Raw genomic sequence first — 14733 nt, 5'->3', positions numbered from 1 at the left:
AGTGAAGCATTTGACAAGTGGTCCTGTGTATTCAGGAAGTCTCTTCTGTGCCATAACTAAAAGGCAATTCAAGTTCCTGTGTCTTTGTTAGAAGTATATACTTACTGATAGATTTGAAGAAGTCTTCTGTTTGTAATTTTTGGACACACTAGCATTTGCTGAAATGAATTGCATGCATTCATCTTAGACATCTTTATTTTCAGCTTGGAACATTATAGAAGGCATTTTTGACAGTCCTTTGTAAAGGAATCATTTGCTGTGTCGGTCTCCATTTATCCAAGTGTTCTTCAGCTCGGTCACAGGGAAGGCTCATGACTGTTGGGCTTTTCACCACCTTTCAGTCTAATTCTTTTTGATGTTTTAGCCATCATTTTATCTTCACCAGCTTTCAAAATAATTAATTCTGATGCATTGCCCATCATAATACGGTGGGGTTTGGGGGATGAGGATGGAGATTCTGGGGAGAAATTGTTCTTCATAAACTACCTTGAGAATGCTGGCCTCATTTATTAGCGGAGTTACAACTTTGACATGGTGGCTTTTAGAGAACATGATAAAGGTCCCCTTGGCAAAAGGGTAGGACCTCTAGCAACAGAGTTTCAGAAAAGTCAAAGTCCACAGCTATTGTTTTCTACTGAAGTAAACATTTATTCTCATCTTTTCTTGTACATTTTGACAGCAGCTGTGCACGCTCAGTGATAATTTTTCTGAACTCAAGAGTGGCTGTGCTGGAGCCTAACCTTGCACAACAAAACTTACAAAAGAGATTACCTTTGGCAGAATGAAATCAGACAGGAAGATTTGGGTCCTTCTGTTACTACATTGTTGATGATGAGTTCCTGTTCTCTGTGAACATTCCCTACAGTGCCTGGTGCGGCTCCTAATGATTTGAGTTTAAATGCTAATTTCACCTGTAAACAGTCTGTCCAGTTTTTTTCCTACTGTTTTCCCTAAGCACGTGCTTAGAAAAAATAGCCACAAAAAGTGGAAAAATTCAACAAAAATGGTAAGGTCTTCCATGGTGAGAAGATTCCCTACTTTAAATGAAAAATCATTTTTTTCAGAAGTTTCTGACGTGTATTATAACTAGCTGTAACAAGTTGCTCAACTGTCAACATCAGCCTGCAAAATTCACAAGGTGAAAAGGAAAGATAAGTCATAAAATCTGTGGCTCTAATAACAGCAATCATTCTCAACAGTAATATGGACATACATCAAATACTGTGGAGTATTCATACTTTAAAACCATTTTAGGGTGACTGTCTTTAAGGCTGTATGAAGAATTGTTTGAAGGGCTGGCCTGATTGAGTGCACTGGCCCAAGCAGAAGTACTCTGTGCAGCACTGTATGCTGCTTTGTTAGTTTACAGTAATTAGTTTTCTTCACCCTTTTTCCTTCTGCCACCTTTGCATCCATTCTCTGCAGTTAGAACTTTGTATATAATTAAGGGAAATGAGCCCCAGGGCTATGCAATCCCATTACCAATTCACTCTTAATATTACTCTTAGTATTGTTTATAAAGTTTTGTAGAAACAGAAGAAGGCTCAAAGGCTCATCACAGTACACAAATGTCAAATCACAAACGATTTACCAGACTATGAAATTGCCTTTGGTTTTAAGAACAATGTTTCTATTACATATATGCTACAGTCGTTAAAAATACAATTCTTGTCTACAGAAGATCTGTGTAGTCGGTGGCACTTTGTGGTACCAGATGGTACCCCATACATACAGATTTGTACACTTGTGAAAGGCATGACTAATAGAGTTGTACCGTTCCATAAAGCTCACATATTTCACCACCTCAGTCAGTTGATTCATTCATAACCAATGGTATCACTAAGGCTGGAGAAATCATGGGGGGAGCAAGGGTAGGGTTGCTGTTGCTTTTAGCAGAGCAAGGACTTCATCTGTGTTTATTACACGAAGGACCACATCTGAATAGCTGATGTTAAGGTTCTCTCAGTAGGAATAATCTACCTCTGTAAAGACAACTATTGAAGAGTAAGGCTACATCTAAGCCTGGGTCTGTTTCTGAAGTGTCACATTCACATCCTGTATTTATTAGGTATGATGCAGATGAATTAATCTTTGCTGGCTACCATTTTAGCTGCCAAATTACTGAACTTTTCCATCAAAGATGCTGTACATGTTCTTGAGACTGCCCTGCACTGTGGATCCACATCAACCCCATATTCCATAGGTGTATTTTCTATGAGAAATATTATTTCCCTTTTTCTGATGGCCATTTATGTGATCTGTATCAGTGTTGGGCATTTTTAATCAAAGGCTAACCTTCAGTGCTTTATACTGGTATGTCACAGTAACAGAATTCATATCTGTTCATTTGTTTTACCCTTTTGTGTTGGGACTGGGTAGGATGATGCATGGAGAGCATCTGCTTCCAAAAGTGATATTCTCTTCGATATTAGCACAGACTATGAAACTAGAGGTTGCCCTTATTCTAACTGATGCCCACATAAACAGATCTGTAGTCTGAATTAATTTAAGCTTGAGCACTGTTGATTTTGAGCCAGGTTACATGGCAGGATTGCATACAGTATTTATCCAAGTTAGCATACCATTTCAGCAAGAGTCCTTCTGTGTTTTTCATAGACACTGTCCCAAATTCCTTTTAAAGATGTGAATCATCTTTTGTTTGTGGCAAGGAAAGTAAAATACAGAGATAGAGTTTACTTAGTGAAGAGTTTAATGTCTCTGGAGGTTGGAAACAAAGAGTTGTCTTTATAAGAAAACTCTAGAGGAGAGAGGCTGGGGAAGGGGAATACAGTCAAACTCTGAGGAGCTGGAAAATTGATTATTGCATGGGTTATGTGCCACTACAATCTGTATGCACTCTTTCCATTCAGCAATCTATTCTTTTCATTCCACTTTTTGGAAACAAAGGCACTCAAGAGGTTGCACAAAACCAGGGACAAATAGCAGACACAAACAAGAGAGGAAGGAGCCTGTCCAAGTGACACATCTTTTCTTCTTTGTCAAGTTGCCTCTCTTTTTCTTTCTGGCTGCTCAGCTGAAAACCTCAGCCCACTGGAGAGTGGTACAGAGCCCTTCCCGTCACCTATCTGACTTTTGCTCTTCCTGGCAGTCTTGTCTTAGATCCAGTGGCCTTGGCTGGTTTGTTCCTTTTTTTTTTTTTTTTTTTTTTCTGGTTGAAAGCTTTTTTCCTTAATGATTCAGTGAGCATAAAAATACAAAAGCTAAGCAAAAATTAAAATTCATGTTAACCTGACCTGTAGAGGTTCAAAGGTCCAAAACTAGTGATTTTTGGTGAAACCATCTCATCCTCATTAGTCAGGTCAGTTGCTACACCATGCTCACTCTGATGTACAAACAAGGAAATGACCTTTCTTTCAGCAAAGTGTTTTCATCGAGTATGTTGTCCTGAAATCCTATTCATAAATGACTCATTTGAAGTAGTGTAGTATAGTATTATACTTCTTGAGGATGCTAATACACCAACATCCCATATGGGGGCTGTTTTTACTCTATATAGTGCACCTTGGTAATGTCTCACACTTACATCTAGAAATTTAACCTGTTCCTGGATTTGTTTCTAAATCCAGTTTTTAGGGCTCTCAAAGATATTACAAGTTAAGTGCTCTTCTTGAATCATCTATAATATTTTCTTATGCTAGGTGTGAATAAGATCTCCAGTGCTCCAGGAGGTATTTTCCACTTGTTACATAGCTTGCAAAATTTCTGGTAGCAATCATGGAAAAATTTGTAGCTTAATTATAAACTTCATTTCCCACAGAATACCCAGTTCTAGATGGCTATGATTTAAACATCTGTCTTAAGAAAAGAATAGCACTGATGCTGGTCCCTTGGGGACTCAGAGTATTTATAAAAAGAGTGAAAATAATCCTGTTGGATCTGTACACTCCTTGCATGTTCATACTGTAGTTATGCTGCTGTGTCTGGTATCGCTCCTCATTATCAGCCAGCTCCACAACTGGAGCATGAATACAGTAGGACCAATTATCCCCCCACTCTGGGGAGAAGAAGAGCAATCGCATAAAAATGTGTTGTTTTTTTTTGATTTTCTGTTACTTATGTGAAGGGCCTGGAAATTGGTTGTATGTCAAAATTTGTGATAGCTAGCACTTTCAAACGGAGAGAGGCTTCTAGACAAAGAAGATGGAATTACGTGGGTGGCATCCCCTGAGACCATTAGGAAATTCCTTTAACCTAATGCAGTAACATCACGGTGTTTTTGTGGAGTGGGCAGCTGGCCTTAACACCGCTGTATAGCTGCCAGAGGAGACTCTTCACAGTAAGTTGAAGACAGCTTTCTAACTGAGCACAGGTGCTGAATGTTTCTGGGTATTTGTTATTTCTAGTAATCCACAGAAAGCACACACACAGCCTCCTCCCCGTGCATAAGCACCCAACACATAATAATGATAGACCTGTCATAAAATATTGTTGAGTCTTTAAGTTAAACCTGTGAGCCCTGTTCTAGAGGTGAGCATTACAAATGAAAAGCCTGAGAGCCAAGCTCCCCGGATCAGATATTTTTCTGCAGTCTGCCTTCATTTGCTGACAAGGTGATGTAACTCAGCCTGTTAGCACAGAGGCTGAAAGCCCATAGTGTCCACAGCAAAACAAGGAGGGTGGCTGTCAAAGGAAGGGCGAAGGGGAGAGAGCAAAAAAAAAAGGTTAGGGAAAGATAGTCAGACGAGGGGAAAAGATAGGTGTGAGGAAAGAAAAGAATCAAAGTCAGCTGATACTGTTCCAACCTAAAAAGAAAAAAAAAAGGCAGCTGAAGCAAGTGAATAAAAAAGGAAACAGAAAGTAATGTAAACAAGATGGAAGAGGCAAAATGATAACGAGGATCTTGGGGAGGGAAGCAAAGAAGGAAAAAGTTAAAAAGAGGAAATGAAGAGTATGAGTTCCTTACCACATCTTTCCATCACTTCCCTGGGAAAACTTCCCTGCAATCTGCTAATCAGAGGAGGTGAGAGCAAGGAGATGGCTCAGTGGTGCTGCTGTTGAGAGGGGTACGATGGCTTCTGTTGCTGTTGAACATAGGTCTACCGGGTAGACAAAGTAATTTTTGCATGGTGAAATGCCAGGAGCTTCTTAGGGATAAAACCACATGCAACTTGTTTTTACGAAGTTCATATGAATTGTATCCAGGTGCTGTCTGTAGAATGGCACAGGTGCCTCGCTATCTCTGTTTTTATCTGCCAATGCTGTCCACTATCTTGACTGACCCTCAAAACTCCGACCCTCAGACCTCCAGGCCTGCTGCTGAAAACAAGCCTCTTCAGAGCGTGCCTTATTTTTCCCAATCAGATGTGAAGTGAGAGTTGTGTTGCATGTTACAGCAGTCAGATGAGCTTATTTGCTTGCTGAGGGATGCGAGCATGCTGGAAGATCATGTATTTGAGGCACCAGTGGTAAGGAAGAGTACCGCCTGCATTTCAACCCTTTCTGCTTTAACAGAAAAAGTCACGGGTAACCTTGAAATTAATACTAGTGGTAATAGAAATAATAAAGCTCAGAAACAGATTTTCAGATGAAGTTGCTCGTAGAAATGTTTGGCAAAGTGATTACTATGGGCACAAAACAAACGCCCAATGAAAAGCCCCAGAAAGATGTCCAAAGGGCGTCTTAGACTTTCTGTCTTCCTCTGGGTGTGGAGTGCTCTGAGCAGTGTTTTCCTAGACCCAGGGTTTGGCCCTGGAAGGCAGGGTTTGTTTGTTAAACCAGCAGCAGAGTGGGACAGAAACCCATTCACTTCGTCCCCATAACTCTGACAGCATTAAGAATGCCAGTTTTGTTTGACCATTCATGTTCAGGGCAGCTTACATTGCTCATCATATTCACTACTGGAGCCATGCACATTTCTTTTGGGGTGCTTAAGCTGGTATGTCTTTCTGTTGCTACCACACAACATCTCAGATATGTGGTTTGCAGGGTATAAAATAATGTTCAACTTATAAATCAGTACAAAATGCGTCAATAATTTATAAACATTTTGATAACAATCTGCATGCCTTTTTCTCTCTTAATTAAAATCAGGTGCCTGCTTTATCTTTCAACATAATAGATTTCTGTTTTTTTCTCATGTGCTTTTTTTCCTGTGAACATAGCCAGGTGATCAGATCAAACTGTGACTGATACAGGATTATGATTAACAATAAGTACATTCAAAGAACGTCTTTTATCAAGAAAGGAGAACGTTTCACTGGAAAAAAAATTATATACTGGGGGTGTTGCTCATGTTAAAGAAAGTTTAGAATGTCAGCTCCCTGCTACAGGTTATGTATTGTAAAGCACCCCGTCTGAAAGTCATCTTAGAAGTGATCACTACAAAAAAAGCCTTATCTTTTCAGCAGGCCATGCAAACACAGGAAAGGATGCAAGTATTGTTTCAAAGACGTAATAGCTTAATATGCAATTATTGTCTATCTTTATGCATTTAAGAGGACTATAGTTTGCCTTATGATTACAATAAAGTGCAGGGTTTTGTATCCTTGGACACACTTGTTAACATTCATTAGCACTCACTCAGATAAGAATTAATATGTATATATGATAAAAGTGTATTTGTACTATGTTGTACCCACTGTACTAAACTGTGCTGTTAGGATTCACACATGTGGCAAATATGACTTAATCAGACCACAAATATTTTGCAGCATTCCATGGTATCTCATTTATTTGTTTAATTTGCCGCTATAGCAACTGGATTCCATGCTTTTAGATTCTTTTTTTTTCACAGACCTATGATCTACTTGGTTGAAGCTTGGCAGACAGCATTTCCTTCAATTGAAGACATATGCACTAACTCAGTGACCAGATTTTTACCTATTTATCATTGTTGGAAAGTGGGTTATTTCTCATGGACACGATACCAGAGGAATCAGCAGACCTGGTGAAGGGAGTTTCAGCCCAAAAGCTTAGATGCTTTTTCCAGCCCTTGAAGCTGGTGAAATAAAAGATATTACTTCTCCCTCCATCACGAGATCATTAGCGCTACAGGAATGCTAATACAAGGAAATATTTTGACATTGTTTTTGTAACAAATTACCACTTTTTAAAAGTAACTTTTCTCTTTGTTAATTGCTGTCTTTTTACACGTCTTTGTATTTGGAAACAGACAGCACTTCTGGAGAAAGCATTTCATATTCAGATGATTAATATGTTGAAGTAGTGCCACAGCAGTAATGTTTTGTGCACATTGATCTGTTGAAATCAAGGGTTTTGGACTGAGCTTGGGAACTACTTTTGCTCTGGTGGCCTATGAGCATCTGACATAACCTGGTTTCTACCCTGCTGGGCAGTTCAGTCCCCGTATTTTTACTTTCCCACATAGAAACAAATTGGTAAAAACTGCATTTTAGTAACTCGTCAAATACAAGAGATTCAAATTTGGGGTGTAGCCTGAGGGGTATTTTTGATAGACGTGTAAGCCACTGCCACTAGTCACACAGGTCTGCAATAATCCCTTTTATCTTTGGACGTTCACCTAAATCACTGATGTCGAAGCCTGGTGCCCTGCCCGGCACAAAGAGTGGCCTTCAGAGGTGGCACTTCTCAGAGGGACCATGAGGGTGGGAAGGTGGCTCTGTGCCTCCCTCTGACACCACAGCTTCCCGAGCAGGAAAAGCTCCACCGTGAAGAAGCAGCACTGGGCTTGGAGGTGCTTCAAGGTGGCAAAAGGCAGGCCTGTGTGTCCTCTGACCCGTTTCTTGCAATATTAGCTGGTGTCCTTTAACTCTGCATAGCTTGCTTTCTCTTCAAAACAAGTAAGGCTGTGTATTTGAGGCGCTGTTTAAACCCTAGTTTTAAATTTCAGTTTTATTCCTGGTTCTGCCACTATTTCACTGAATAATTACAGAAATTGCATAATGTTCAATCAAAAGCCAGCTTTTATGCGTCTTTATTAACATCTGCATCTTGTGTGGCTCTGTAATGACAGTTAACACGACAGTGGTGGCTGTTACAGGATTTATATCACTGTGCCTGATTCTGGTTATGAGGTGTCCCAAGCAGGGCAGCTGCAGCCCCAGACCAGAATACCCACTGTGCTCACAGATATTTCCCTTTCATGTGCCTTAGCATCCAGTTCATTCAGTTGCAATGAAGAAGTGAATGGCCTTTTTACTAATTACTTTGAGGTTCATGGGTTCAGACACAGCTAAGAGCTAGAAGCTGGTATTGCTGTCCGTTCTTCTGTAGAACAGAAGTGACCTCCGCTCCAAATAATAACATAACCTAGGGCTGTGCACTGAATTTCAGGCTACTAGTATCTCATAAAACACTGTAGGCTGACGTGATGCGTAGTATAGAAAGTTCAAATAAGCCTGGAAAGGAAATCCTTCCTTATCAAAAACGGCTCTAATATTCAAATCACATCCTTAAGTTTGTTTCCCACAGGAAGAAATTTTATTTGCATCTTGGGGCTTTTAGGTTTTTATTCTGTTATTTTGAGTTTTACCCTCTTTCTATAAACCCTATATGCAGAGTTCCAAACTGCTGAGTCACTACTATGCACATTTTTGTGGCTTCTTTTGCAAATACAATATGTAATGTAGAAAATTTTCATGAACTATTTATGGGAAAGATGAAATATGTATGTTGGTCTACTGAACTTTGTATTTTAAGGCACTTTTAAAAATGAAACGGGAAATGATATCATATTCTAAAAAGGAAACATCCATTAAAATGTGTTTTTACTAGTACACAGATTTACTGATGTTCCCATTAACAAACAAATGTGCGTTGGCTGCAAGTTGTTTAAAAATACAGCTGCAAATCATTTTGAAAGGTGAATACATGTATTCTTAGATCAGAGACATAAGGGGGCTGTCATTTTGGTCTTTGCTCCTGAAACAGAGGAATGAAAGATGAAAAATCACAGGGAATTAGAAGGAGAAAGAAATGCGTGTGTCAGAAGCTGGGAGAAAAAGTGATAGTCTTAGAGGCTGTCAAGAGGAAAAGACAGAAAAGCGAGCAAAGTAGAGGAAACCAAATATTGAAATAAAGAGGTGTTAATAGTAGTCAGCTGGAGAGAGCCGTAGAACGTGGAGGTGATAATTGTGTGTACTGCACATCACTGAGAGAAAGCTTGAAAGAGAAGCTTCAAGTACGCAGCATATATTGAAAATGCGACCCTCCATTTATTCTAGAGCAGCATGCAGAAATTTGGCTTCTTTTGGTTTCCTTGGAGCACTGTGCAGGATCACTGTTTGCAGAGTGATTTTGTCTGACATTTTTGTGCATACAGAAACAAAAGAAATGCTTTATACCCTCACTGCTCCTCTGTCCCCTGTCCATGGGGCTCTTCAGATCTCCCAGTCGCTTGCCCAAGCACTCGGCTGCTGAGCCTCCCGCAGTCGTGCTCTCCATGTCCTCAGCTTGCTAGGATCGTAGGATGTTAGTATGGTAGGTTGGCTATTAGTGTAATAACAACAGTACCTTTTTTAAGGACATCTCAAGTAACTTTAAGCTGAGCACTTGATACAGATAAATGTATTTTTCCTCAAACCTCTTGCAGTCTAAATGAACAAAAGAGGTAAAGATTGGGAGAAGTGATTTATATTACAGAGAAGAACCTGAAACACAGATTTTGTGGTTTGCCAGGGGTTACCGATGTTTGTTAGAGATCCAACTGCAAAGTGAATCTGGATTTACTTTGATACCCAGAGCTTTTACTAAGAACTGATCCTTTCTCTCCAAACTGGGCAAGGGAGACAGATTCACAGGGAGTGAAAGAGCACACACTTGGGTTTCAAACTCTCGCTCTATTGCAGGGAAGAAGTGACTCGATCTTTGAACAGAGAGGTGTTGCTCTAAGTTCTCCTTCACTTAGTTACAACAGGCGTTTCATTATTTGCGGTTTGTTTGTATTACTGGGAGTACAGGTCCATCTCACTAGCTGCTTTTGGGTTTTTGTTTTCTTTTAGTATAGCAACTACTATCTACTTGTTCCAAATAATTTTTTTGGGCGTACCTTTTTATCAGACGAAAGATCCTTTAGTTTTCCATTCGTCCTTTGATGACTGATGGTTTGAGAGGAAAGACTCTGACATATAAACAAAAGGATAACTTAAGAAGGATGAACTTGGAAATTCAAAAAAATGTCAAAGCAGAAAAGGCCCCTCTCATCTCCCCTGTCACTTGGACTTGATTTTTCTGTTGCTCTCCAGATGGATGTTACCATTAGTAAAACTACCAAGAAAATTTGAGAGTTCTGCTTGGAAATCTCTTTAAGATCTTCCAAAAGTCTCTTTGATTGAGACAAAGATATTTCAAAGGCCTTTATGGAACTGCAGTTGCAGGTACATGGCAAGAGGGACAGAAGTTAAAATATCCTTAAGACAGAAAAGGTAACTTGTGCAAAAGTCTATCACTGACTACTGGCTATGAAGGGTTGTATTTTGATTATTTTAAGTGAGAAGTGTTTACTAGACAAAAAAATTGCACTAAAATGGGCAGTGGCATGATGTAGAGGCCTGCATTCACTTTGGGAAGTACCTTTCTTCGGGCAAGAATTCAGTGTTTACTAGCCCTGTCTCGAATCTGAACTCTACAGCTTAACTGGCAACAATACAAATATTCACAGCTGTATAAAAAATGTTATTTAGTTCACAACAGTAGCCATGGTTACCTGCATATTTTCATTGCCTTATTCGTGTGCAATTCATTTTTTTTTTCTGGAAATACCATTACCATGTAATATAATACTGTACAGCCTCTTGGTAAGCGGTAAGCCTCTTTACAGTGTAAAGAAGAACATTTTGCAGTGAACCTGAAAGCAAATTATATCAAATTGGCTTGTACATGGAACATCCCACCTATACCTTGTCAGGCAGAGAGAGGCGAGTCTGAACACTCAAATGGCATTGTGACTGCAATTTCAAAATATAAATAGCAATATGTAAAATTGCTGGCGTTTAAAAGTCTCTGACAATGTTTCTACCACACAGCATTTAAACAGAGCTAGTCCTTGCTTAGTCCCCTGACAGATGACACAGACAAGGCCATTACTGTCAGTACAAGTGACAGCAGCAAATTATTCCCCTTGACTCTTGCAGGAAATGTGGGCCCCAGAAGCCCCATAGCGTCAGAAGGTTAGAAAAGTGGTGGGATTCACTCCTACCACTTCTAGCTCATGCTCTCACTCTGCATGCAACGCAGATGTGATGTACACGAGAATCTCATGTTTTTGTTACATTCATGGGAAACAACCTCTTTAGCATCACTGCAGCAGAACTGCCAAACATATTCTAACCTTTACTAAGAAGAGAAAGTAGTACTTAATCTTTCCAGATAGCTCAGGTCACTTTGCAAGCAAATTAATTAAACTTTACAAGAGTATTGCAGACCGTTTACCTAGGCTTTTTTTTTCTTTCTTTCTTTTTTTTTTTAATATATTGAGGTGTGACATCAATTCTGAAGGAATAAATCACATATATCAGTTTAAAATAACAACTTCAGCCAAAGGAGTGAAGGATATTTGCTTCTTTAATCTGGCTAGTTTATCTGAATTCTTTCGTTATAAAGTTCCTTACTGCTGTTGTAAAGAAAACTTGCTATGTATATAAACCGTATTTTAAGGTCAGATTCCTTGGCATTTTCATATAAGCAGTGAAATCTAGGAATTTTATAGGTTATTGCGTAGAGATTGAACCAAAGAAAAAGTAATGCAGTTTTCTAAAGCGATGTTGAAAAATTACCCGTGTAACCTTGTGAAACCTTGTTGAAAGCACGATAGAGTTTTAATATACTATCCAGACCTGTTTTGAGTGCGTCTCCCAAGGCAAGAAGGGAGATGGCATTAAGATGAAAATTTCTACAGCGAAGCCGGCTGTTACCACAGTCTGGCTTCTGTTACTGCTGTAGTGCTGCCAGCTTGGGGCTATTTATAGGCACCAGCCTCTATCTATCCGTGCCTGTAGATCTCCTGCTCCCCTCAGAAGAGGTGGTGGTGTTTCTGAAGAAGTTAGTCCACCATTTCCATCTTTCTTATTCCTTCAGAGGCCAGTGTCTTCAGCTTCAGTTAGGAGGAATTTGGCAGGCACTCCCTCCCTGCCCGAGCTCTTGCATCAGTGGCTTGCATTGACCTAGGGGCTGCAAGGCTCAGTGGCACTGCTTTCAGAATCTTCAAAGATAATTTCTTATACTGCAGGAATCTCTCCACTATCTTATATTTTTTCTTCTTAAGTGGGAATGGTATCTAAAACTCTTAAAATGATTCTCTGGTCCATAATCTCCAAAGCTTAGGTCTTACTTTTGGGGATACAACAGGAAGGCTTTTGCTTTTCTTCTGACTGCAACAAAGGGTTTTGGTTCTGTGCATGATTTGTAGTGGAAATAAAATCCATTCTCTTTCATTTTCCTGAGTATGTGGCGATGAGGTCTGAGCAATAAACCTTTTCTCCAGAAGCCAGTGCTTGCCTGGGGCAGGAGCTGTTTAGGTTTGCTGCACCACGTTACAGCTGGAGCCTGGTGTGTTCGGCAGCCTTCTCTGAACAGTCCATGCCTCTATACACCCGTGCATAAATTAGATGTAAGCCATCCAAACACAGCCTTTGTGCATCCTGCACTCCATCACCTTTCTCCACGACGTAAATCCCCAAATGAAATACCCTCCCTAGCACAGTCACAGTGCGAGCACGCTCCTCTGCCACAGCAGCAGCAGCAGAAAGCCTCAGGCTGCAGCCCAGGGTGCGTTGGGTTGTCAGCCCCTCACACAGCAACAAATGCTGTAGCAGCGTGGGCAGCAGAAAAGCTTGGGAAGAGGGCCCGGAAGAGTAGTAAATTGTGCTGTCCAAGACGTGGGTAATTTTTCCTCCATGCCAGCAGCTTAAAACCATTTTCCCAGCGCCACTCTGCGTTCCCCCTTGCTGTATTTATCTGGATTCTTCTTTCATGCAGTTGCAAAAAATAAATATATATATATATATGTGTACTTTTTTTGCTCCTGTAGTATTTTGTTCCTCGAAGATTTGAAGCAGTGTGCTCCATTTCTGCCACTATAATTCTTCCCATGTCAGCAAATTATGACTGCACAAAGTGGGGTGGCTCCAAGCTGTTGGTAGCCACAGGGCAGTCACAGCCTCGCAGTCAAGTTTGAGTTTCAGCTGCGACTTCTGCTGCTCACAGGTACTTAGGCTCTCCTAAACAGCAGAGATGTCACGGTTAAATTATTTTCAGCTTTTGACCTTTTCAGTTCTGAACTTCCAACTGCTAAAACATGAGGCTCCCCTACTATTTATTTTGTAGAACAGGTCGAGGTGAAATGTCAATTTGAAGAGGAAGGGAGAATAAAGTCGCTCATACAGCATTATTTTGGTATCCAGTGTCCAGTTAATAAAAATAAATCAATTTTACTAGAATTTGTTGGAGTGTTTTTGCTGCTAAAACTCGGACCACATGGGAAACAGTTAACAGTCTCCAGATGTGAAAAGGAAAGAGCCATCAGCAGCACAGAGAAATTTTATTTTCAGTGAACAGGGCTACTGCAGCTGTGGTTCACAGCAATGCGAAGAGAAGGCAGCTGCTCTGAGAGCATGTGAGAGTCAAAAATCTTCTTCCTCTTGCTGCGTTCATAGCAGGGTATCTACCAAACCTGAGTCGGGCTGTCTAGCATACCCCTCAAGCCCAGGACCTGTTGTTAGTGCTTGGGGAAGCACCGCCTGGGGTGGTACTTATGTTCGCTGTGTGCTGAGTGAAGCCTTGGGGTACTGAAACGAACCCAGAATATCTTCCTTCCTTTTTTTTTTTTTTTTTTTTTTTCCTTTGCAAGTCTATCCACAGCAGAGCCATGGATGGCATTTGGCACTGTCTCACTTTTCACTTCTTTATCAAAGTCTGGCCACAGAGAGGCTGTGTAAGGAAACCAGATGCTGGGATGAGGAGTGGGTTGGAATCTTGCCTCTCGCCAGATACCGAGTGACTAAGTACATTTCTTTCATCATAACCTTTTCCACCTTGCTGATTGAGAAACTGGATAATGATGATACATAGATACTTTCTCAGAAAAATTTATGGACATGTTGACTAGTTAGGAGCGTATGTGTGGCCAAATGAGATGTCCTGCTTTTTAAAGGCTGTTGTGTAGTTGCATTGGTCCCTGCACAGGTCCAAGGCAATGAATGGGCATAAAAATATGTCCACCACCAAACAGCCTGAGGTGCAGCACAGAAAGTTGTACTTAGAACATATTATTATAGACATGTTGTCAGGGAGTATTCCTGTTGCATGATGTTCTGAAAACATCTCTGTTTGCCTCAAGGGAATGCCCGGCTGCCCTTCTTATGAAGGGAAAAAAAAAAAAAAAAAAACAACCTGTGGTAAAGGCAAATGGAGAGTTTCCAATGTCTAATATCCATCCTGTTTTTGTTCCTAGCACAGCAACTGGGGTGGTGTTTTCTTGAGAATCATACTGGTGCACAATAGAGATGGAAGAAAGAGTTTTCAACTTTTAAAGTCTTATGGTTACAGAAGAACTTAACTTTGTTTGCTATCATCCTAGATGTCTCTTTTCTGCCATTAATATGTCTTTTTCAATTGTTTAACATGTTTTATAGCATATCTGCAGTAGCCGAAATACTGCTCAACACCCCTCACTCCCAGTGCCTCTTTCCAAATACTCTGCTCATTCAACTGGGTATTATTCTTTCAAGGAACTGTCCACCCACATAGCTACACAGGATGCTTTCAGGAGCTATCCTGTGGAGAAAGTCGTATGTG

At 40.4% G+C, this 14733-nt stretch overlaps 1 protein-coding gene across 2 annotated transcripts in view; it reads left to right on the top strand.

Moving 5' to 3' along the window:
- Positions 1–14733, top strand: part of AIG1 (androgen induced 1) — a 121745-nt gene that overhangs the window by 45725 nt on the left and 61287 nt on the right. The gene's annotated exons all lie outside the window — the stretch shown is intronic.

This window comes from Anas platyrhynchos, chromosome 3 (genome assembly GCF_047663525.1).
Source record: "Anas platyrhynchos isolate ZD024472 breed Pekin duck chromosome 3, IASCAAS_PekinDuck_T2T, whole genome shotgun sequence".
NCBI classification, from domain to species: domain Eukaryota; kingdom Metazoa; phylum Chordata; class Aves; order Anseriformes; family Anatidae; genus Anas; species Anas platyrhynchos.
This window is presented reverse-complemented; position numbering and strand designations above follow the sequence as displayed.